General features: G+C 40.7%; 1 pseudogene; it reads left to right on the top strand.

Moving 5' to 3' along the window:
• The first annotated feature begins 19355 nt into the window (after nt 1-19355).
• On the top strand, nt 19356-20427 carry LOC142436481 (cyclin-dependent kinase 4-like; annotated as a pseudogene).
• Nucleotides 20428-22532: the final 2105 nt, after the last annotated feature.

Raw genomic sequence — 22532 nt, 5'->3', positions numbered from 1 at the left:
GGCAGGGAAAGAGCTGCCGGGCTGGAAGGGAGAGCAGAGAAAGGGACAGGAGCATCTTGAGCTCCTGGGAGGTTCCAAGACCCAACGAGTTGGTTCAGGGAAATCACAGCTTGTCGGTGAGGCCGTGGGAGATATACATGCAGGGCTCGAGATAGGGAGGTAGACGTTGACAAAAAGAAGAGAGATTTTTTTCCTTGCAGCTGCAGGTCCTTGAGTCAAGATGCGATCCATGGGAAGTGCCTTTATTGTTTACCGACCCACCTACTCCCTGGAGTGTTGGGACAGGGGCTGCACAACCTTGGTGGAGAGACAAGCTCCTTGGAATGTTGGGGCAGAAGATGCATACTTCAATAGGTCATTTATCCTCCTGAGAGGCTGGCAATGGGGGCCTTGAATTTCTATCCTCCTGAGGAGCTGGAGGCAGCTGCCTAATCTGGACCCGGCCCAAACAATGAGCACAATTAAGTGTCTGGAATTCCTACCTTTCACAATGTTATGCATAATTCGTTATAATCCACAGTCAAATGCCTTTGCAAATGCCTTCACTGGTATTAAAATACAGGTAAGCATCTTTCTGGGATTCTCTTCTATCATGACATGATAACGATATCCCTAGCATTTCTGGCAGTATCTCCTTGTTGTATTTACTACAATCGTTTTCAATTATTTTCAGCAAAATTTTACTTGTGTGTGGTATTAATGATACTGCTTGATAATTTCAACTACACAATTAAGGATCTCTTCCAGTTCCTCGGCCAGGTTGCTGTCATTGAAATGTCTTGGCAAATAATGCAGTGTTGCATCATTCAAAAAACATCTCAATTGATATTCTGTCAATTTCTGGAAAAGCTTGCTGCTCGCCATTGCTTGGGCTTCGTCCTTCAATACCATCAGTTCATGATCATATGCTACCTCCTAAAATGGCTGACTGTATGATAAATCATTTTGGTACCATCTTTGGATTTCTCTCTTCTTTTTATGCTTTCTATATCACTCAATGTTTTGTCCACAGAATCCTTAAAAATTGCAAGATGAGCCAGTCAGTTTTCAGGGTAGCAATGATGAAACATACAACTTTCCTCTACTTCTTAAATTTCTTCCTCCACCCATTATCATGATCCCAATTCTACCGTATAAATCTGGCTAGACCATAGGATGTACACTGGTACTGGAAACATAGGGAATCCAGGACAGATGATCCTTTCTGGACCAGTGGTGAGGGTGGCGATACCTGGAGGGTGGAGGGAAGGTTGGGTAGAATGGAGGAGCTGATTACAAGGATCTACATATAACCTCCTCCCTGAAGGACGGACAACAGAAAAGTGGGTGAAGGGGGACATCGGACAGTGTAAGATATGACAAAATAATAGTAATTTATAAATTATCAAGTGTTCATGAGGGAGGGGGGAGTAGGGAAGGAGGGGAGAAAATGACGAGCTGATATTAAGGGCTCAAGTAGAAAGCAAATGCTTTGAGAATGATGATGGCAAAAAATGGACAAATGTGCTTGACACAATGGATGGATGTATGGATTGTGATAAGAGTTATATGAGTCCCTAATAAAATGATTTTTTTAATTGCAACTGAAGGCTTGAATTTTTTTCTTCTTCAATTCTTTTCAGATATGTCAAGTGTGGTGTGTTCTTCTCATCTAGCTTTCCAACACTAAGTCTTTGTTCATTTTATAATACTTTTCCTTATCAGCCACCATTTGAAATCTTCTGTTTAGCTCTTTTGGTATCAGCTGGTATCAGCTCTTTTGCTTCATCATTTCTTACATTTGCTTTAGCTCTTCTATGTTTAAGAGTTCTTCTGACATTCATTTTAGCCCTTTCTTTTTAATGAAATTTTTAATTTCCTCGTGTGCAATGTCCTTGATGCCATCTGAAAATTCTTATTGCTTTTTTCACTAGTGTTCAATTAGTATCAAATCTATGCTTGAGATAGTCTCTCATTTCAGGTGGGAGCTACTCAAAGTTGTACTTTGGCTCTCATGACTTGTTTTAATTTTCTTCAGCTTTGACTCAAATTTCCATAGGAAAGTGGGTGGTCCTATCTGCCTGATGGCATTGATTTTTCCATTGTCTCTTTCCTCAGAGGAAGTCAGTTTGATTCCTGTGCGTTTCATGCAACGAGGGCCCTTTGTGTAGTTGTCAGTGTTATTAAAAAGGTCATTTTCCAATGAATAAATTATTGATTTTGTAAAAGTCTATTATATGATTTTTTGCATCAGTTCTACCATGAAATTAATATTTTCCTACTTCTAATCATTCTGTGTTTCCAGATTTTGCATTCTAATCACCAGTAAAGATCAATGCATCGCCATTGCATATTTGCCCAATTTTAAATTGTGCAAATTGTTAAACATTTTAAATTTCTTCATCTTTGGCCTTAGTAGTTGGTTTATAATTTTTATAACTGTCATAATAACTCATCTTTCTTGTAGATGAAGGAATATTATCCTAACACTGACAGCATTGTACTTCAGGATAAATTCTGAAATGTTCTTTCTGACAGTGCATGGTTGCCATCCCTCTTCAATTCGTCATGTTTGCATAGTAGTCAGCTAAAAGGGACTGGCATATGACAATTTGAATCAGACAATCACCTGACCTACTGTGCATCCAAGTGTATCTTTCATGTTTTACTATTTCCGATTTTTCTAGATTCATAGTTTGTCCCTTCCACACTCTAATCACTAATGAAAGTTTGCAAATTTTTCTTCTCATCAGCAAATGTAGGTCCTGAAAGCTTGACGGCATCTATGTTTTTGTTGTTGACTCTACTTTGAAGAGGCAGTTCTTCTTTCCTATTTGGAGTGCCTTCCAACCAAAAGGACTCTTCTTTCAGCACAGTGTAAGCTATGTCAGACTGTGATTCAGAAGGTTTTCACTGGGCTAGTTTTCAGAAGTGAAGCTTCTTCCCAGTTTTGCTTAGTGTGGAAGCTCCACTGCAACCTGTCCACTATGGGCATTTGCTGGCAGGTGAAATATCAGTGGCCTGGCATCCAGGATCATAGTAACATGCAAGTCATGTTATAAGACACAAACTGACAGACAAAGGCTGGGAGTGAGATGTATAAAAAATTGAACTTAGCTAAAATTACATGTCTGGTTATATGTCTGCACCAGGAACTTAGGCTGTAACTCTTTTTCTTCGCTCTTCAGTCCGCCGTGTGCTATCGTCTGGGCGCTGTAGCATATGGAGATGCATAAGGAGCTCTGACTATACAGTGACAACAGTGCTGTGCTCCCCAACAAAAGGTCAGTGGTGGGAAGCCAGGAATTACTAAAGAGTTTTGTTAGCGAAAGGCATTTTTTCCTCAGTTCCAGATAGTTGATCCTTGTAATATGGGATATATCATGGTTGAATTAATAACGTTAGTCAACTAATAGGCAATTCTTTCACTTGACTCACAGAAAATTTAGCCAAATTCCGTTTTATCCTGTGGCCTGTGTATAATGCCAAGCAATTCTTTTTAGATTTTGCAAAAATTGTGGTGCTCATTCATGTGCACAAATTAGATTAAGTATAAGAAGCTTGTTGGAATTTAATAGCTGCAGGATGAATTTAAAGAGCACCACAGTATAACGGAAACAGCATGATGTTTGCATTCTGAAGACCTAGTATCCATGTGGCCATGAAGCAAAGTGTGTTGCTTTGTCCTGCGTTTGGATCCTGGAGCCACCAGCAGCCTGCCTTCTGGCTTGTGCCAGCCTTGGATTTATTCACTTTTGCCAGTCACAAACCTGACCTGCTGACCTTGAATCTGTCTGAATCTGCAGCCTGTGGTGCTCCTGCTGATGCTTGGTTTATCAGCTGTTGAAGCTATGTGAGTTAGGAGAAGCCTCCAACTTAACATCTGACTTGAAACTAACTTGGGCTTACCCATTTCTGCGGCTAAGTGAACCATGTGCCTGATGTAAAGTTATGCCTACATACACATGCAGAAACATCTCTAGTTTGCTTCTCTAGAGAACGTCACCTGACACATGGACTACAAAGCACCAACATATCATGATAATTTTAGCAACTTTATTGAGACATAATTTGAATACTAGTCTAAAAGTATGTATTTCCATGGTTTTTAGTATATTGACAGTTTTGAGCAACAATCTCCATAATCTAAATTTAGAACATCCTCAACTCCCTAAAAAGTAGCCCACACCAATTAGCAGTTACTCTCAATGTCCCCTACTTTTCCCACTTCCATTTGCAAACACAACCTAATTAATTTTTATTGCTATTGATTCAGCTATTCTGGATATTTTGTATAAACATAATTAGATAATATGTAGTCTTTGGGATTGCTTTCTTTCCATTAGGATAATGCTTTGAAAAATCATCCATACTCTATTTTATGTCAATGTTTAATTTCTTTTAATTGTCGAAAGAAACTTCACTGTATGGCTTACCATTACGTACATAGACTCTCAATTCAAGAACCCACCCAGTATAATATTGCTAATCATGCATTTTTTTGACCAAGTTTATTTTAGCACTCAGTGACCCTGGCTGAATGGTACAGACCACCTGGATTTTAGATTTTGTCTTTCAAGGTGGACAGCACTTTTCATAATCCACATCAGAATTATGTGATTTGAAAACCCCACTATGGGACAGGACTTTACCTTAAACATAACTCTTGCAAAGAAAGGAACGTAAACACTCCATTGGAGTTAAAGCTGAAACACCCCAGTGTGAGAAGCAGCAGAACCCTGCAGCCTGAAGTAGGACATTTGGATGCTCGTGGACGTTGGCTCAAATCTCTGGCTTTTGAGGTTTCCCATTAATTGGCAACTGAAGACTGCCATGTACTGGCCAATTTCACCCCACCTTGTCTTCTGTGACATGTGTTAGTCCTGCAGACGTGATTTTCCATTTGTGAATCAATGTGGCTGAAATTGTTGCCCTGTGTCTAGCCCTCATTTTTTTCTTAAGCAGCTTTAAATTACTGAAGTTTATATCCTGTACAAGTGAACATCCCATGTATTTAAGTGTAAAAAGCATTCCCACATATGTATATTTTTCCTTTAAAGTGCTTTAAAGTTTGTGCCATTGCCTAGATAAATTATGCTATTATGAGAATTACCCAATGTCTCATGCAGGTTACTTAAATTATTTCACAGATGGTGATGATTTTGCCTCTAGAGTGGGAACTAGGGTTAGAAATGTAAACATTAGATACACAAATGGATTTTGAACTCACAATCATAAGCATTAATCAAAGGACAAATAGTTTTGATGATGTGGCCCTTTCTCAATACTTGCCTCATGAAGAGCACACTGAAGACAGTGGTGCCATAGCAAATGGTAATGAAGAAATCAGATGGTGCCCAGCTATCAGAAAGAAAAGAGTCTTGGATCTTAAAGGCTTGTCATAAAACAAGCAGCCATTTAAACGAGGAGATGCTCTGTTCACAGTGAAGGCACACACCAGCCCATGTAATCCAAGGATTGTAAATAATAAAATTCAAGCTCAGAAGAGAAGATTGTACTAGAGCTTAACATCTGAGCACGTGGTTTGTGCAAGATGGTGGATAAAAATTAAAGATTAAAAGGTATTTTCAGAGCCTACACAGAATTAGACCTCCATAGAATTCCCTTGGAAAATTGACCAGCTATATAAATACTCTTCTGCTCAGAGTGCATTGGAGAGTAGACTACTTCAGTACTAGTTAAGTTAAATTTGAATATATTATCATTTGTTTTCCCTTAGACTATTTTAATAGGTTCTAGTTTCTATTAACTTCTGCTTTCTCTTGAATTGAGGTTTTTCTGTGTTGCACTTTGTTGTCATTATCAATTTCTTATGTATGATTTTCTCTATATGAAATATAAGATAGGTAAATCGATAGAGACAGTAAATACATTTATAGTTCTTTAGGGTTATAGCAGAGGAAACAGGGTGGTAACACCGAGCTAACAACAAGGGACACAAGAATGATGAAAATGTTCTAAAACTGATTATGGTGATAAGTGAACAATCTTTGGAAAATATATTAAACCATTAGATTGTATGGTACATGATTGATATGTTAACTAATTTGTTAAAAATATGCAGTTGTACAGATACGTTGTTGTTGTTAGGTGACATCAAGTCAGTTCTGACATACTGCGACCCTCTGCGCCATTCTCACAATGGCTGCTGTGTTCGGCCCATTACTGCTGCCACTCTGTCCCCTCTGGCACGCTCCTTCTCCTGACCACCGGTCCAAGGTATGTCAGACGGTCACCCTTACCTCTAAGTAGCACTCTGGTCCCATTTCTTCCGAGACAGATTTGCTTTCCCTTTCAGCAGCCCATGGTGCTTCCAGTATTCTTCTTTGGCATCACAATTAACATGTATCAATTCTTCTTTGGTCTTCCATCTTCAGGGTCCAATTTCACATGCACAAGGCAATTCAAAATACCATGGCTTGAGTCAGCCACACCTTAGTCCTCAAAATGACATCCTTTCCAATACCCTAAAGAAGCCTTCTGCAGCGGATTTACCCAGTGCAATGCGTCCTCTGACCCCCTGACTGCTGCTTCTGTGAGCTTGATTGTGGACCTAAGCAAGACAAAATTCTTGGCAACTTCACTATTTTCTCCATTTATCATGACGTTACCTACGGGTGCGGTTGTGAGGATTTTGCTGTTCTTTGTATTGAGTTGTAATTCAGAAAGAAAATTGCATATTCGTCAGCAAGTGCCACAGATCCTCCTCACTTTCAGCAAACAAGGTTGTGTCATCTGCACATCTCAGGTTGTTAGTAAGCCTCCCTCCAAGCCTGACGCTGCACGTTTTCTCATGTAATCCAGCGTCTCTGATGATTTGCTCAGTAGACAGATCGAATACATATGGACATATGGTGATAGGATGCAACCCTGATGTCCACCTTTCCTGATTTAAACCACACAGCATGCCCTTATTCTATTTGCACAACTGCCTCTGGATCCATGTACAAGTTCTGCATAAACATAAGACGTGTTCTGGAATGCCCATTGTTCCCAAGGCTCTCCATAGTTTTTTTGTGATACACTCAATGAAACACAAGTAATCTTTTTTCTGATATTCTCTGCTTTTAGACAAGACACAACTGACATAAGCAAAGATATCCCTTGATCAATATCCTCTTCTGAATTGTTGGATCATCTTCAGCAACATTTTACTTCATGTGATATTAATGATATTATCTATAATTTGAGTATTCTGCTTGGTCACCTTGTTTTGGAGTGGATACAAATGTGGCTCTCTTCCATTCAGTTGTCCAGGTAGCTGTCTTCCATAGACCAATGAATGCTTCCAATACTGCATAAGCTTGTTTAAGCATTTCAACTGATATTCCATCATCTCCTGGATCCTTCTTTGGGGCTAATACCTTCAGTGCAACTTGGACTTCTTCCTTCAGTACTGCTGGTTCTTGCTCGTATGTTGCCTCCTGAAGCAGTTGATGATGACTAGTTCTTTTTGGTACAGGGACTCTGTATATTCTTTCTTTTGATGCCTCCTGTTTAAGACAATATTTTTTCCAAAGAATTCTTCAATATTGCAACTTGAGGCTTTAATTTTTTTCTTTAGTTCTTTCAGTTTGATATCCTGAGTGCATTATTCCTTTAGATTTTATAACCCCAGGTCTTTTCACATTGCATTATAATATTTTACTTTGTCTTCTCAAGCTGCCTTTCAAATTTTCTGTTGGGCCCTTTGGTTTTAATATTTCTTCCATGTGCCTTAGCTACACTGTGATTAAGAACAAGTCTCAGAGTCTCTTCTGACACCCACATAGACACCCTCTTCTGACACCCTCTTTCCTACCTTTTTAATGACCTTTGCTTTCTTCATGAATGATGTTCTCGATGTCTTCCCACAGCTCATCAGGTCTTCTGTCATTATTGCTCAATGCCAAACCTATAATTGAGATGTGCTAAAAGTTCAGGTGGAGTGAACTCAAGATCCTATTTGGGGTGTCATGGACTCAATTTTCTTCAACTTCAACCTGAACTTAAATATGAGCAATTGATGGTCTTTTCCAATAATCAGTCCCTGGCCTCATGTTAGCTGCTGATATTGAGGTTCTCTATAGTCTTTTCCCACAGATACAGTCAACTAGATTTCTGTGTGTTCCATCTAGAGAAGTCCATGTGTAGAGTCACCATTTGTGTTGTTGAAAAAAGTATATGCTATTAAGAAGCCATTGGTCATATAAGACTCTATCATCTGATCTTTAGTTTCATTTTTTCACAAAACTCATATTTTCCAATTATTTCTTTTTCTTTGTTTCCAACTTTTACATTCCAATCACCAATAATTATGAATGCATCTTAGTTCCATTTCAGAATGATGTTGATAAAATTCTTCAATGTCTTTATCATTAGTTTTTGTGATCGCTGCATACATTTGAATAATAGTATTTATTGGATTTACTTGCCTGCAGATAAATATTACCCTATCACAGACAGCATTGCACTTCAAGATAGATCTTAAAATATCCTTTTTGATGATGAATGAGACACTATGCCTCTTGAATCTCTCATTTCCAGCATTGTAAACTATATGATTTTCTGATTCAATAAGGCCAGTATCAGTTAATTTCAGCTCACTAATACCTAGCAAATCCATCCTTAGAAGTTCTATTTCATTTTAGACAAATTCCAGTTTTCCTAGATTCATACTTGTTACATTTCATCTTCCAATTATTCTTGGTGTTTGCAAGTGTTTCTTCTCCTTTTCAGCGGCGCCTCATCAGCAAAGGAAGGTCACAAAAGCTTTACTCCAGCTGCATCACTGTGGTCCATTCTGCTCTGAGAAGGCAGTCTTCCCCAAGTACTTCAGCTATAATGTGAGGGCCGTGCCCTCTGACCTGGGAGACTCTTTCTCTGGAACTGTCTCTGACCATGTTCTGTTGATGTTAATGGGTTTTCCGTATGTGACAGTGCTGTGCTTCAATATATAAGGTATTCAGTGGTTCACTCCACAGAAGCGGACAGCATCTTCCTTCTTGATAGTCTGTGCTTAGTCAGGAAGCTCTGCTGAACTCTGTTTATTGTAGGTGACCTTGTTGGTTTTTGAAATACCACTGACATGGCTTCAAGAATCACAGCAACACAGAACCACAACAGTAGGACAAACTGACGGACAGGTGATGGAGAAAAATGTATAAGCACATAAAATATCTTCTTGAACTTACACTCTTTGTGGTTCTAAATAAGTTAATGTTTCTGATAGGTTTTGTGTCAACTTGGCTGGAGCAAGATTCCCAGTGGTTTGGTAGTTATGATTTATCATGTGATCTAACACAGTGTAGTTAACTCCATAATGGAATCTACTACGAGCAGCCAGTCTTTGAAACAAGATTAACGTGTTATGCAACATCTTTACTAAGGTCACAGATGGATGCAATGGAAAGGATGTTTCCTAGGGTGTGTGTCCTACGTCCAATATAAATGGGACATTGTGGGAAAGTTTGCTTTGCTTTCTGCTGAATCTGTCTCCTGTATCTGGCTCATCAACCTCTGGTTCTGTGGACTTGAGCCAATTTTCTGCCCTATTGCCTACTGATCCTGGGAGTATTCTGGGCCCCGTCATCTGACCTGCTGACTGTGAATTAATTTGCTTCTGCAGCCACAAGCCTGAACTACTAATCTTGGATTTGTCTGTCTCAGCAGCAACTCAGAAGACCATCATGTGGTCTTCCTACTGATCTTGGAATTACTATTCCCTGAAGCTACATGAGTCAGGAGAAACCTCTAGCCTAGCGTCTGGTTCACAGACTTGAATCCTGCTTGAACTTGGACATGCTCACGTCTATAATTGTTAGGCATTTTCTTAATATAAATACCTTTATAAGTGTCACCAGGTTTGCTTGCCTAGTGAACCCGACCTACACCAATGTTTAACAGATTAAGATTAGAAGACTTTATATTTGGGATTTCTTAATTCTTTGAAAAATCTTCCATAAGTGATTCCTTTTACAGGGATTACAAATGACTAGATATGTTTTAAATAAAGCCATATTATTTTTAAACTTTAAAAATGTCTATCCTTCAACTCTGGGACATTGGCTCCAGGTTTTCTTACTCTAATGTTCAGGGATAGTAGGCATTCAAGCAACATGAAGACTTTAATCAGGGCTTGCACAGATGCATCCGGAAAACGATAGAGGCAGAGATGAATTCAAGCAAATGTGTACTGTTCTTGAAGCCGTAATTTGGTTGAAAGTAGGTTACTTCCAGAATACAAGGTAGAAGAGCTGTTTTAACCTTAGGGGAAAGCAACTTGCTTCCATCTTACCAAGGTGAACCTAACCTATACATTTATCTTTACATAATAAATTCAGTTGCCTCCATTTTAATGTAGCCAGAGTGCATTAAACAGAAGTAAGATACACAGAGTAAAAATCTAATACATTAGATGATTCAAAGATATCTTTATTCTTTTCCAACAGCAAAAACAAATTAATTTGGTTTCTTGCTTTGGCATTTATGAATGCTAATTTAATCACACAAATTTAGACTTCCTGTGAGAGAATTTAAAACCACGTTGTGAACATCATTTTCACATAAGGTTTGTTCCTTTTTCCTGAATTAAGAGGACAAAAAATAAATAAAACTCCATGCCTGTATTAAACCCCAGGCAAAATGAGCACAGCCCTGCCATCTCCTGTTCGGTTGATTCAGGACTCTGGGGAAGCAAGTCGCCATCTGGACGAGCGTATGCATGGTCAAAGGGAGGCCGGGAGGGTGTCCTCAAGGAGACCCCAGCTGACGGAGCAGCCACCTGTTACCGAACGAGTGTAGGCACATGAGATGGTATTCATCACAACCCATCTGCTTCTCGTCTCGGGAAAGCGGGTACAGTTGACAATAGGAGAGGACTGGCGCAGGGAGGCTAAGCAGACACGTCCAGAAGCAGACCATGGCTGGACGATAAAGAAAGCAGGTGAGAAGGACAATTCGGAAAAATCCCAAGGGGAGTGGCGGCGGATTGGGAGGAGTGGGAGAGCAGGAAAGCCGTAAGAGCAGCTAACCCCAAATCAAACTCCCTGCCATCGAGGCCGTTCGGACGGGTTTCCAGCACTAAATCTACACGTCAGTAGAAACCTCATCTTACCTCCATGGAGCAGTTGGTGGTTTCAAAGTGATCACCTTGTGGCTAGCAGTCTAACCCATGCCCCAGTGGGCGGAGGGCCAGTGTCGAGGATCGGTCTCACGGCGGCAGAATGGGCTGTTCTACGGACCCATTGAACTCGAGGGCCTGGATCCCGAGATGGTGTCTGTGGCTTCAAGATAGCCAGAGAAGCGTGGAGTAATTCAACTCTGGAGTAAAGCATGAATATAAAATTCAAAGATAATTTTGTAGCCTCAATAACAAATGGTAATAATATCCAATGTTCACTAGCACTGAATAAATACTTTGCAAATGGTAACTAATTCAATCCTCTGTCATAACCCTCTGAACGAGTCCCGGTGGCATAGTGGTTACTTGTTGGGCTGCTCATCCCAAGATCAGCAGTTTGAAACCGCCAACCCCTCCTTGGGTGAAAGACAGACCTTCTACTCCTGTAAAACGTCACAGTGTCAGAGACCCACAGGAGCAGGTCTCCCCTGTCCGGTTGGGTAGCTGTGAGTCAACATCGAGCTGTGGCAGTGAGTTTGCTTTGCATTATAACTCTTTAAAATAGATATTCTTATCAATCCCCACTTGCAGAAGAGTCAGAGTAGGCTCAGTGAGTTTTAGTAACTTATTCTGAGTCGCAGAAGAAGTGGTGAGGTTGGTTCTGCGCGCCTGGCCATGACCAAGCCACTTTCCTTTCCTGCTCCCTCCCCCCTCTGAAGGCAGAAACGGGGGGGCCCTTGGTTAGAGCACCCTGATATTTGGGTTTACACAGACTGGACAGCTTCAGTGATGAAATGTGAAATAATTAGGAAGAGGGCGACAGAAGGAACTTAGGCACAGTAACGTGCTGACAACAGTGACAATGGTGAGACACTTCCCTTAGTGACTCACAGGCAACAGACATCGAAGAGACAAAAGTAGATTAATGTTGTTGATCAAGAGATCTCATGAGACTACTCCTAGAGATGCTTAGAAATAAATGTTGGAGAAATAAGATGTTTGAGATGGGGACAGGAAGGAACTGAGGCCTCACAGTGGTACAGGTAAATGTCAGCGTGCAGCAAAAGCAGGCGTGAATGTTAATGTGGCCTCATTGCTAGCAGACTGGGGAGGCCTGAGGCCACCTCGTGTGCTAGATACACGGGACTACGGGAGAGCAAAATGAGAGCAACAAAGCGTCCCCTTCAATCATGTCAAGCACAGCTGCCAATACGTTTTGCTAGGATAGTTTGTAATCTTCCAATGCCTTTTGGATCCAGGTTTAATTTTATAAATATTAACATAAATATTGAACTTTAAACATACCAGTATATTCAGGGGGCTTAGCCTTTTTGCTACGGATCATGCTCACCATGTGCCAAGTTGTCTACCTTTTTCTGCATTAGAACTGACATTTGTGAACCATGCTTGTTCTCCAGACACGGTTCGATTCAAGCCCTAAGAAGTTGGACCGTGGCCTTTTACGTGTCCCAAAGAGGTTGTTCTTCCTAGGCTTCCTGAGTAAAGTAAGATTCCAATGAGGATCAGGTGACACCAGGGGTAAAAACAGAATAACACTTTCGATCTAAGTTAATATGACTGAGTCATAGGTAACATCCCTGCTCTCCTCATCTTTTTTGGTCATCAGCTGTACCAGGAGATCCTGGGGAGAGGGGCTATAAAAGAGTCTCAAAGGACGAAGTATGAGCAGATGTCCAAGAGAACGATAAAGTAGCACGGAAAGTAAAATGTAGAGATTTATTGACGCATTTTAGCGAGCTGTAATAGAAAATGTGGAAGACCTTAGAGTACTACACTAAAAGAGAAAAGGTAAAAAGTCTTATTTTCATTCAGTTGTGTTCAGTAAATCATGTAGTTTCCATTGCTTTCAACAAGTTCAGTTCCTATAAGTTATTAGTTGTCAAGTGTAATTCATTGCATGCAAAAAAATGTTTTCCTTTACATGTGTAGAAAAATATGTCACATGTATGTAATGTTGTATTATAGTATAGCATATAATCCTATATTTTAAAGTAAAGTTATTTCATAAAAGTAATATAGTTGCTTTGTGTTTATATTTTTATCTTCATTTGAAAGGTTAACAGACTAATTCTATCAACAATCAAACAATGAAATTACATAGGGAAAAAGAATAATATGGAGAGACATCTCATGTTCTTCTAGCTTTAAAGGTAGAGGATATGATTTGAGTGGGAAAATAATCAACTCTTTTTGTACCTGCTGCAAAAGTATAAAGAAAAAGTTGTAGAATATTATTTATCTGCTAATAGGGATTAAATTCATAATATGCATTTGGCACCTAAAATGAGCTAGGTACAGCGAAGCTACAAAGAGTAGACAATTACCTGCTATATAATTCATGAAGAAATATATATATATATATATATATATATATATATATATATATATATATATATATATATATATATATATGTATATATATATATAAAACTAAAATACAAGAAAAAATAAACAAGATTCAACAGTAGGGATCAAATTGCCTATGAACAAATAAAGCACAAGACAAAATTCAACAAAAAAACAGTGCTTTATTAACACAAAGGAAGCAATAATTAATTCTAATTCAGAGTAGCATCGCTCCACAGCAGCGGCAGCATTTGACCTGAACTGTAAGGAGTGAGCAGAATGCTGATGTGCAGGGCATTGCAGAAAAGCACAGGCTGGGAGAAATGAAGAACAAATATTCCCATGCGGGAACCAGGGCAGTCCATTGATCCAAAAAGTTCCTTTAAAGAATTGTTTGATGATAACAATTTACAGTTATTTTATTAGAATAAAATATTATCTTATGTCCTTATTTTAAAAATTCTGTACATCATAACTTATTTAGTACTCCTAGAAAGAATGAATCTAAATGAAGATTCTGAGTTCAGAATCCTTTGTCTTATACTTTGTACAGCTGTTTTCCATGAATTGGAAAGGGTCAAAGTACCCCAATGTAAGAAACACAGACATTGGAAATACTATTGAAAAGAAAAGTGCATGTGTACATAAGAAATGTGATCCAGATACAAAGAGATAGATATGTATAATTGGGTAAAGTCTATGTCTTTGACTCTGAGATGCTCATCCACATTGCTGGCCAAATTCAACTCCTAATTTGACAGTAAGATGGATAATTAAAACAAAGTGAATGAGAATTGGAAGTAAAGTAATGAACGTAAGCATATACACGCCGACTTTGTGATCCTATTGGGCATCCAGATGAAAATGTTGAATAATTAATTAAAATAGATTAGAGAGTAGGAGATACTCAAATGAAGAGTTTGGGAAGCATCAAGTAAAAGTTGATATTTGTTACTGTCGCTGTTAGGTGCTATTGAGTTGGTTCTGACTCATAGCAGCCTTAACTACAACAGAAAGAAACGCCTCCCTCTTCTGCACCATCCTCACAATTGTTCTTATGTGTGTGCCCATGTTGTGGCCACTGTGTTAATCCATCTCGAGGACCTTCTTCTTTTTCACTGCCGCTCCACTTTGCCATGCAAGATGTCCTTCTCCAGGGACTGGTCTTTCCCGCTAACATGTCCAAAGTTGATAGTTCATGTAATTCCTTAGGGAGAGTGAATTCGGCTGGGTTCTCTAGAGAAGCAAAACCAATGAAGCTCGCATGCATATAGAAAGAGGTTCTTATCAAGAAGTCTCATACCATTGTAGAAGGGCATCAAGTTCAGTTCAGTTCATGAACATGGGCCAGATGTAAGCTAACCTCCAAAGCTGAAAGAGCTAATGAACAAGAAGCAAGATGATGAAACAAGAAGACCACAGACTGGTGGATGCCCAGGTGAATGAATCTGAGATCAGCCAAATGAATCCACGTTTCAAATGAATCTAATGATTGCTCCTTTGATGGGCAGGATTTTTTTAAATAGGAGGTTGATGAAGCAATGCAGGATCCAAATTCAGCAGTAAGAATAAGCTAACTTCCATCCACTGTCAACTTATACTAAGCACAGGCCACATTCTAAGTGAAACTTCCCTGAGCCATATCAAGTCTGTGACCAGATTAAGTGGTTGCACTTACAGCTACTGTCTGAAAGGTCAGCTGTTCAAAACCATAAGCCACACGGGGAGAAAGACAACGCTTTCTACTCCTGTAAAGAGTTACACTCTCAGAAACTCCCAGGAGAAGTTCTATCTTGTTCTATAGGGTTGCTAAAAGCCTGCATCCACTCCATGGAAGTGAGTTGGGCTTTTAATTTTATTCTCCCCACAGCTGCTTAAGTGCTTTGTCAAAAATTGAATCGTGGAATTGACCACACTATGTTAGATGGCATCATGGGAGAATCCTGTCCTACTCAACTTGACATAAACCTAACTAGCACAGAGACTACATAAGAGAAAATGACTACAGACAAATCCCAGGAAGCACAGAGTGGAGGAGTTAATAGGGAAAAAGTCACAGGCAGCAATAGCTAACGGTGACTCAGGGGTGGGTGGTGCCGTCTAACTATAAGCAAAGAGAAGAGGACATAAGCTGACTGAAAAGGGGAGAGAGTGTGTCAACTATCAAGCAGCAAAGCATAAGAAAAACTGAAATAGGCCAATTGAACTCATCAATTAAGAGGTAATTTCGTTGAGAAATCTGAGTAAAATAGTGAACAAATTCAAGAGTATGTTATTCCAAAAATATGAAAACTAGATAATTATTTATAGCAAATCCTAAAAAAATGGCTTTCATTTACCTCCTTGGAATGCACTGCTAAACCAAAAATAGTAAGTAGCTAAAATGACATCCCCTGACTTCAAACAAGAAAGACGTATCAAAAGCACTGTGGCAATGAACTTAGAAAGTGGGTTCAAAGAGATACATTCAAAAGTATATTGATTGCAGATTGGTTCATAGTTTTAATGGAAGTAAATCAGTAGAAGACTATATAAATAAACTATAGTCTGTTCAACAATAGCATATAGTTGGGAAAATTAATGAACTTGTTCAACACTTATCAACAAAGATATATCACAAAACAGTGTAGATTACAAAAAGAAATTTCAAATGATTCATATATATGAATGATTTCAAAAATGTCTTCAATGTGTTATCAATATTCATTTTTTCATAAATATAGAGTATGGTGGTAACATTTGAATAAGTACATGAATCTGAGAAAATGCAAGCCTGTAACAATCAGGACAGAAAATCAAACAGATTAAAAATACTATGTTAATCAGGGTATATTCCACAAAATCTAGGGAATGTTTCAAATGAAGAGGATTAAATACAGAGAATTAGCTCATTGATGTTAGTAATCTAAGAGAGGAAAACCAGGCTAAACCAGAGCTTAATAAATACAGAAAAGAGAAGTGGCCATTAACTGAAATAGAGGTCAAATTGGGAGCTGTTAGATAAAGGTAGGGGACAAAAGAAACCCCAGATCTCAAATATCATTGGTAAAGACACATTTATTATTTCTTAAACAGGACAACAAAGGAAACAATTCATCCCGATGAAGGAGACCATGAGTGGGAGGTCGTAATGATGCCTAAGGATTTGTAAGAAAATATGAGTGAGCATCAACTTCATGGTAGTGAGCTTGCCTGCTTAAGCAGGACATGGGAGTACAGGGCAAATGGACACAAAAGCATGATTGGCAACACATCAATACATCTGCAGGTGGGAATACAGAAGCAGCAGTAAGACCATGATTGGGAAGCATGCAAAATGCTAGACAGAATTGCTTTTGAGGGCCTCTGACCAGGACGCTCAGAGTATGACTCATGACCATGAGACTCTAGTACCCCATTACACCAAAGACACAGCTAGGAAAGCCCTTGAGGGAAGGCCTTCCCCCTGTTCCTTGGCTAGGGGAGTGTAGGAATTCACTTTCAATGTACCCTGGGAGGAGCCCTGGTAGCTTGGTGGTTATGCCTTGGACTGAGATTTTTCTCAAAACCACCAGCAATTCCTAGGGAGGAAGATAGGACTTTCTATTCTTGTAAACAGATAGTCTTTGGAACTCAAAATGGCAGTTCAACCCTTTCCCTGTATGGTCACTATGAGTCTACACCTACTGGATGGCAGTGAGTTTGATTTTGTGATAATGTACTTTGTCTCAGAGCAAAGATATATACTTTGCTAGTTAAAGGTCAGAAAGAAATTCAATGGCACCTTAATCTCCCTAGAGACTCAGATGGAGTTGGGGCTTTCACTGTAATGGTAGCCTTCTGAAACCCTAGTGCTCAAAATTTAAGCTCTATACACCTACGCTTATACCTCTCTCCATAGCGTTGTTTCCTAGATCATTCCTGTGTTTCCTTTTACCTTCCTCCTGCCCCACCATCATGCTCACCCTTCTTTTTCCTCTTAGTAATTCCTCTCAGCTAGATTGCTGTTGCTCCAAACCCTGCAGGATCTCTATGTCCTTCTCATTGCTGATTTTAATTCCCTAGTTGTTCCCCTCTCTATGGTGTGGTTTGCTCACTGCTCCCTTCCCCTGCCTCCTTCTCTCCCCCACTTAGCCCACCCAAGTCCTTCCTGAACTATCAGTCCTGTTGCTTTCTCCTCGAACTTTCTTCCCATGCCTATCTTATATATGTAGGCAAACCAACAATATCAGAGACCAAACAAAGAGAAAAAAAATTGAATAAAAAGATAAAAGGAAAAAGATAATAGTAATTAGCAAAAAAGAAACCAAAAAAATACATGATTCCAGGTCTGTCTGTTGACCTTTATGACTATTTCCCCTTTGGTCCTGGGGGAATTCCAGGATCTGCCCCTCCTAGCCTGAAGTCTATTTGAGGGGCTCCTAAACAGACTTCGGGCCTCTGCTCAAGTCCTCCCTCAATACGAGAACACTTTGTTCTAACAACCTGGCACCCTGTGATGCTCACTCTCCCAGCGCAATCACTGAAAACAAAATGCGTGCGTAAGCAAATGTGGCGAAGAAAGGAGACCCAAACCCATCTGTAGACAATGGGACATGCCCTTACAGAGGGTCACAAGGAAGGGATGCGGCAACCAGGGCGCAGTATAGCACCCATGAAACACACAATATTCCTCCGGTTCCTTGAGCCTTCCTCACCCCCCACTATCATGACCCCAGTCCTTCCTTTCACTGCAGCCTAGACCAGAGTATGTGCACAAGTACAGATGAGAGGTAAAAGCTCAGAACAAAAGGAATCCAGTAACAGAAATGAGAGTAGCAATACCAGGATGGTAGAGAGAAGGCAGGGAAAGCAGGGAAGGAAGGGGGAACCAGTTGCAATGATCAACACATAGACACACACGAGGGGGACTGTGGTAGTTACATAATCTGGTGTCAAGGGGTGGAGTCTAGCCTGTCAATCAGGCAGTAGCTTGATGACCTCATTTGGAGATGCTAAGGAGATAAATAGTTCACTGGTGGCGGTGGCGGGACTCATGCTCACTCCCTGTGAGACTTTTCTGAGAAGCCGCATGGACCTACCCTGATGCAACCAGAACCCTGGGAGCTGCAGAAGCCACATGGAGACCCCTGCCAGCGCTAAGATGCTTACAATGCCACTGGATCCACAAGACTTTCTACCCACTGGCCTGTGATCTTCCTGCATTCTATGTCATTGCATGTGTTTTGTGAGTCAGAAGAGGGCATTATAGATTGGTACCAGACATATGGACTAATATTGGGCTTATGGACTTGATGTGGACTGGGCTACAATGTTTCCTCACTGTTCAATTATTCTTGTATATAAAGCTCTTTCCTATATATACATGAGTGTCTATGAATTTGTTTCTCTAGTCTACCCAGACGAACACAGGAACGAACTACAGAAACCATGGGGAAAGGGAGACAGTGGTTGGTGTAAGATATAAAAATAACAATAATGTATAATTTATCAAGGGATCATGAGGGTGGGGTTGGTGAAGAGGAGTCCATACCAAGGGTTCAATAGAAAGTGAATGTTTAGAAAATAATGATGAAAACATATATACAAATATACTTTATATAATTGATGTATGGATTGTTATAAGAGTTGTAAGAGCCCCCCGATAGAATGATCTTTCAATTTAAAATGTTTTAATTAAAACTTTAATATGGAGCAAGTTACAAGGTAAATTTAAGGGGAGTGGCAAATGAAGAGTTCTATTTTGTACATGGTAAGTTTCAATATATGAAACATCAAATTCGAGTTGCCAAATGAAGAAATCGATGTCTGGCATTTGTCCAAGGGCTTACCATGGATAAATGTGGCCATCTCTGTGCATAGATATTAAAGTCAAGACAATGGATAGGATTACTCCTAAGATGTCTAGATGGAGAAAGTAGCCACAGGTAGAGTGCGAGAGCACCCCAAGATTGGGGAAATCTCAGAGGGCATGAGCTATCAAAGAAGTTCATGAAAAGCAGATGAGGGAGTAGGCAGAATATTAAGAACTTGTTATGAAAAAGCAAGGAAAGAAAGTACTGCAAGAAGGAGGAATTAATCAACTGAATACAACTCCCCTTGATGTGATTGAACGATTGAACTGTTCGATTGTATGATATGAGAATTGTGTGCCAATAAAAGTGTTGGGCGCGTGGGAGACTCCTAAGAGGTAAACTGAGATGGAAACAGAGATGTAACCACTGCTTTTTGTGACTTGAGCGGTCGTTTGTGTCAAAGGATTGCTGAGAAGAAAGGCCTGAATGAACAGAACAGAAAGGGATGCACAACTCAGGAGGTAGCTTTGCTTAAGAATAGGCCCCTCACCAGGTTTGCCCTCGGAGAACTTCGAGGGTCTGATGGGGCAGTTTCTCAGAGGCCTTGATGTCCTGCGTGCCAATTGCAACCTGAGGCCGGAGAACATTCTGGTGACAAGTAATGGGACGGTCAAGCCGGCTGCCTTTGGCGTGACCAGAATCTCCAGCTCCCAGATGGCCCTTACACCTGTGGCTGTTACACTCTGGTGCAGGGCTCCCAAAGTCCCTCCGCAAGCTGCATAAGCAACTCCGGTGGCCACAAGCAGTGCTGGCTGATCTCTGCAGAGATGGTTTGTCGGAAGCCTCTCTTCTGTGCACTCTGAAGCTGACCAGCTAGGCAACAATTTTTATCTGTTCGGCTTGCCCCCAGAGGAAGCCTGGCCCGAGACGTATCTCTGCCCCGGGAGCCTTTTCCCCCAAAGGGCCCTGCCCAGAGGAGTCAGTGGTCCCCGAGGTGGAGAGTTCGGAGCACAGCTGCTGCTGGAAATGCTGGTTTTTAACCCACAAAAACGAATCTCTGTCTTCCGGGCCCTGAAGGACCCTTATCTAGATAAGGGAGAAGGATTAGGCATTGGAGTGGCTGGACCGGGACGAAGACCCAGAGATGGAAGAGAACCTACCAATTCCCTTCCTCTGGACACTTGAGTGGAGAGGACCGCGCCCCCTCCTCACTGAGGAGGCATGCTGTGCCTTAGCCTCTGCGCTCATCTCTGTGGCTTGTAGCTACCCCTCCCCTCAGCTTTTGACAGAGAATATTTTCCTGCCTTAATGATACACCTCTTCCCCTCCTTTAGAGACATATTCTCCTTTCTACCTCCTCCCCCAATTTTCCTACCCCAGGGGCTCTGCACTGTCTTCCCTTCGCACCTACTTTGATACAGGAAAAAAGCAAACAAACAGGGAAGTATGGTCTCTTAAAAATGAGGGGGGGTATGGGGGGGAGAATAGGGCTCCAGCTCCAGCTGTGATTGGAGAGGCAAGGACTGATGAAGAGAGAGTTCTGGTCACGGTTCAAAGAGAGTTAAATTGAAGATGTTGATTCCGTGCATAGTAATTATTTGGGAGCCATTTATTTAGAACGGAAGTAGCATATTCAGAACTGCGTGTTGAACTGGTTCTGGTAGAAACGAGCCTGGAGACGGCAAGCGTGTGCGCAAGAGAGGCAGTTGCCCCAAGCCCTGGCACACTCACGGAGTTCTGGCCGTTGTCAGTGAGCCATTTCTGTGAACGCAGTCTCGCCTTTGCCAAGTAGAACTCTGCAGACCTTGCAGAAGCAAAATGCCAGGCCTTTTCCTCTCCAGATGTATTCCAACCACTGCCCTTTGTTTTGTGGCCAAGCACAGGACCATTTGTGCCACCAAGAAATGGGATATTTCTAGGACAGTTTACTTTTAAAAGAAATTCACGTTCTCCGTCATGAGTAGGGACAGAGAAGCAAAAGGACTAGTTCAGGAACCGGGAACTGGAAGCGATGTTTGTACCTCATTGCATGGATAATTTTGTTCAGCGGGATCAGGACAAAGCTCTTCCTTACGATACGGCATTTAATGATGTCCTAAACGCCAACTTTTCCAAAATACTGCACCATGCCATCCCCTCTGAGATGACCCCCTACTCCCCTGGGTGCTCTCCCTCACTATTTCCTGGTGGAAATTTGGTAATCGCTCGCATAGTTCTATGACCCTAATTACACAAATGATGGGAAGTAGCTGGGATATAAGCAAAGGCTATAGAAAAGTTAATTCGTTGTCAATATTTTCAAAAGCAGAAACGTGTGGCTCCCGTGGGGCTGAGTGACTGCGTGGCAGCAAGTGGGCTGTCGGAAGGCACCCCCTCGTTCATGCCATGACATTCCCTTCTCTGATCCACATAGAGAGTGGGTATGAGTCAGAATTGACTCGATGGCCATGAGTTTGGTTTGAGACTTTAAATTTTCCTTATAAACTTTGATGTACTCTCTATTATAATCCACGTGTCTCCGAATTCTCTATCACTGGAGATGGTCCACAGAATTGGTGGGCTAGAAATTTAACAGAATTGGGTTTAACTGGGGGCAAATCGAACTTCAAAGTCTTAGGCTAAAATATTGACCGTTCTCTCCCTTTCTTTAGCCTTCATTCTTTTGATCATTTTCTGCTCTCTAAAGTTGTTTTCTAAAAACACTCATTGTAAGAGCTTGCTGCTGGATTTGGATTTCACAGACTCTTTCGATTGTTGTTTATAGCTGTGTCTTTTGCTTTTTTTTGCGTTATTTCTGTGTCACTGACTAAAATCTCCTAACCTGCTTTATGAGACCCTTCATGATGCATCTGCTGCCTACTGCTTCAGCTTCACCACTTTCCATTACTCTCTACTTTCCTTCCCACACTGACTCCCTCCACTTTCCCACCCGCAATACATCATGCAGAGAGAGAGAGATCAATTCCAGAAACAATAAATTATTGCAACTGATAGCAGATTACTACATAACCTACATTTCCCTACATTCTGGTAGGGAAATTTTTTATTGCCGTCCTATTAAAAACTCCCTGCTAAAATTAATTTTTCTTTTAAACAAACAAAGAAGCAAAAACTAAGTAACAAATTGTTATGGAGCTGATTATAGTTCATCGGTATCCTGCAGAAAGTTGATGAAACTATAAAGCTTTAGAGGAGCAGACAGCCTCATCTTTCTCCTGTGGGGCAGCTGGTGAGTTAGAACTGCCTACTTTGGGGTTAGTAGCTCAAAACCTCACTCATGGCACTGCAGG

This window comes from Tenrec ecaudatus, unplaced genomic scaffold, assembly GCF_050624435.1.
Source record: "Tenrec ecaudatus isolate mTenEca1 unplaced genomic scaffold, mTenEca1.hap1 Scaffold_343, whole genome shotgun sequence".
Taxonomy (NCBI): Eukaryota; Metazoa; Chordata; class Mammalia; order Afrosoricida; family Tenrecidae; genus Tenrec; species Tenrec ecaudatus.
Note: the sequence above shows the minus strand (reverse complement) of the source record. Positions and strands in the feature narration are given on the sequence as shown.